Genomic DNA, 3,688 nt, shown 5'->3' on the forward strand with positions numbered 1-3,688 from the left:
CACTTCCGCGATAGCATAGCAACTAGTTGGTCAGCAGTCGGGCGGAGCCAACTGCCCCCCTCGCGCTCCCTTCTCATTGCCTTCGAACGGTCGGAGTGTTGGCTCTACCCGTCGCTTGCCGCCTCTCGTTGTTGTCTACACTATAACAGACCGGCTGGTGGTCGCTATAAGTGTTGCCATCGTCTACCCTCCGTTTTTTGATCAGTCCTGGGCTGGAGAACGTCATGTCGATGATCGATTCCGCACAATTTCTGCTAAATGTACTTTTGTTCCCAACGTTGGCCAAATCTAGGTTGAGCTTTGTCAAAGCCTCCAACAGGATCTGGCCCCTCTGGTTCGTGAAGTGACTTTCCCACTCAACAGCCCAAGCGTTGAAGTCGCCCGCCCCCACCAACGGCGTTAGGCCCGTTAGCTCCATGGATAGGAGGTCGACCATCTGGGTGAACCTTTCGGTAGACCATCGTGGCGGAGCATAGCAACTGCAGTAGAACACTCCGTTCACCTTAGCAACTACGTACCCTCCTTCTGAGATTGAGACAACCTCCTGAACCGGGAACTTGCTCGTCGTACATATGGCCGCCATACTGGACTCATCCGCAACCCAGTTACCGTTTCCGGGAGGGATGCGGTAGGGGTACGATATGATGGCGATGTCCGACAACGACTCAGTGGCTGCTTGGTGTAGCAGCTGCTGAGCCGCGAAGCAATTGTTCAGGTTCAGTTGCGTCACCCTTACGCCCGTGGTTTCGCAGTCGGCTTACCGGCAGGGCACCTGGGGCCTCCCATAAAGTGTTTGGCGTCCCGTTTCCCGGAACATACCATGCACTTGGGAGACTCCCCACAGTCCTTTGCTTCATGGCCTACACCTCCACATCGCCTGCACAGCTGGCTCCTATCGGGCCCCTTGCAGGTCCAGGACTTATGTCCGCCCTCGAAGCACCGGAAGCAAATGTCTGGTTGCTGTAGTATGCCCAGAGGACATACAGACTAGCCGACCTTCAACTTGCCCTCTTTCAGGGCCAGGTTAGCGTCCGCCGACGGTAGTCGGGATGTAGCTATCTGGGTCCCCGCCAGACCTTTGCGGAGGCGGATTGACTCCTTAGCCACCTTCACCCCGCACTTCGCTTTTAGGGCTTGTGCAATGTCGCACCCCTCAGTGATTTCGTCCAGGTTTTTAAGCTGGAGAGTCACATCTGAGGTGAGTGCCCGCACTTGCACCTCCTTCCCTAGGACCTTTTCAGCTACCGTTTTGTAGGTAGCCCCCTTGTTTTTGGCGTCCTTCCGGAGCTTAAGTATCATCTCGCCAGAGCGAGATCGGCGGATACTCCGCACATCCGCCCCCAGATCCTTGAGCTGGGTTTCCCCCCTCATCTTCTTCAAGACTTCTGAGTACTTCGACCCATCCGTCTTGAGTATGAGGGCATCACCCCTACTCCGCGCCTTCTTGACCTTTTTTGGTCCTCTGGCCGCTCCGCCATCTTGGCGCGTCGCAACTTCCCGACGCTTCCTACCCTCTACGGTAGTCCAAGGGTTGCCCGTAGCCACCACCTGTGCCTTTTCCGCGGTGGACCTTGATTCGGTTGGCGTTTTCTCCCGTGGGAATAGCACGACCAATCGTTTCTTGGTGTTCCCGGGGGGCGTTTCCCCCAGGGACTGCCTCGTTCGCTTAGCGATCTGCCCTGTGGAGCAGACCGACGCGAACGAGGGGGCGTCTGTCTGCCCCTCTTTAGATGAAGTCACCCTCCCGGTCCTGGCTGCTTTCTCGGCCGCCTTCACCCGAGCTACGAGTTCTTCGTGCTCCTTTCTGGCTTCATCAATGGTGCTCCGAAGCAGAAGGAGGCTCTGCTTCAGGTCGCCAGCGATGTTTCGCCTGTTCGCCGTGAACTCGATTATGGCATCGAGTTGTTCAGACAGCGCCGCCACTCTTGGCTGCGTGTCCATACACCTTTCACCGGCTTTGACTAGCAAGGGACCGTCTACCGAAATGTCTGGTGTGGACACCGACGGATTCGCCGTTTTTCCACCTCCAGACTTCGCCGCATCCGTCTCCACCTTCTTCTGCGGAGACCGCTGGATGCCACCTCGTGCGAAGGGATTTGGTAACCCCTCCGCACCCGTCTCTTTTTGTTTTTATGAGCTCATTGTAGTTTAGTGGGTCCCACTTCCAGCCGCTATCCTTGTTCATGGTGAAGTAGTCGCCTATGTGGTCCCATGGTGGTCTATGCCGAAGCAGTGAGGTCATGGCTAGGGTAAGCAGTCATAGCGCCTTATGGGCAACTATGACTCCACCGACCGGCGCAAGTCAGGAACAACCATCTAATCCTACTCCTGCCTGATTCCCACCAGGCAATAGACTCGGAACGTACAGGAAGGCCTGCCAGGTTTTATGGGACGGAGACCCCTGCACCGGGTACCACCTCGCCATTTCAAGCCGTTGTCACACGACTTTACAAAGGGAGCTCGATGCAGGTGCCAGCCCGACAAGACCCGAAGGACCATTATGGCTAAAAGGTCTCTAATAAAAATAAACAAACAAACAAACAAGCCCGAGGACGCGGTACCATTACGAAATCCAGCTGATATCCGTTGACTACGCTGCCAGTTGTTATAATCGGGACCTTACTAGCATCAGTCCCGATGGGCGGGTTAGTGCTTTTGGGTGATGGGAGCGGCTCTATTCGCTCCGTCAGAGGTGCTTCCTGGTGCTTGTGGCTTTTGCGAGTAGTCGCCTGTCCCTGGTCTGACGCTCACCACCCCTAGGCGACCTGCCGCTGCTGGTCCGGGACTGTTCGGTACTGTTAGTGGTCACACCTGTATTGTGCGCCCTCGACGATCGATACACGTCGACCCGTGGTGGCATGCAGCTCTGCCGATGGCCCAAGTCTAGGGGGGGGCTCGTGTCGAACGGCCCGGGGCATTTGCCCACTTTGCCCCTCCCAAATCCGGGCCTGGATACAAGTAAGATACGAGTATTAAAGAGTTAAAAAAAAATCAAACGACTTATCGTAGCTTTGAATTCTGTGTTTATTTGCATTTATATTTTGAAAAAATACTATCAAATTTTGCTCGTTAGGCTGCGTTTTAGTTGGGATACCTAAGTCAGACGTCGAGGGGTTCGAAAATATTTTTTCGAATGCAGAAAGCAGAATTTATTCGAATTAGAAAATTTCATGAAAAAAAAATTACGATTCTCAGCGCAGTTTTCGGCGAACAAATCTGAGCTTAAAATTTTCGGTCCTAGACGAGTTAAAAGTCAAAATTCTTCGTGAATTACCAGTAGTTTTGGAATAGAATTTTCAGGCTCACGGTGGACCGGAAAATAATGTTCGAAATCATATTTATATCCAGAATGGTGACTTTCGAATTCGTAGGATGGCTTTCTGTAAAATAACATTCACTTTTCTTCCACGAAGTTAGCTCGGATACGACTACGAAAAAATGGTTGGTTGGTTTCCTGGTGAAACATCTCTCAGGATTTCACCTGCGTCACAATGTTACGCCAACGTCCTCGGTCCAGAGCAGCTTGTCTCCAGTTTCTTGAGAGTCATACACTTCCAAGATCCTGCTCCACTTGGTACCTAGCTCGTTGTGCACTTCTACGTCTAGTACCGGCCGGATTCAAGACGAACACCATTTTTACAGGATTGTTGTTCGGCATTCTTACAGCATGTCCCGCCCATTGTACCCT

The sequence above is a fragment of the Wyeomyia smithii genome, chromosome 2, assembly GCF_029784165.1.
Source record: "Wyeomyia smithii strain HCP4-BCI-WySm-NY-G18 chromosome 2, ASM2978416v1, whole genome shotgun sequence".
Taxonomy (NCBI): Eukaryota; Metazoa; Arthropoda; class Insecta; order Diptera; family Culicidae; genus Wyeomyia; species Wyeomyia smithii.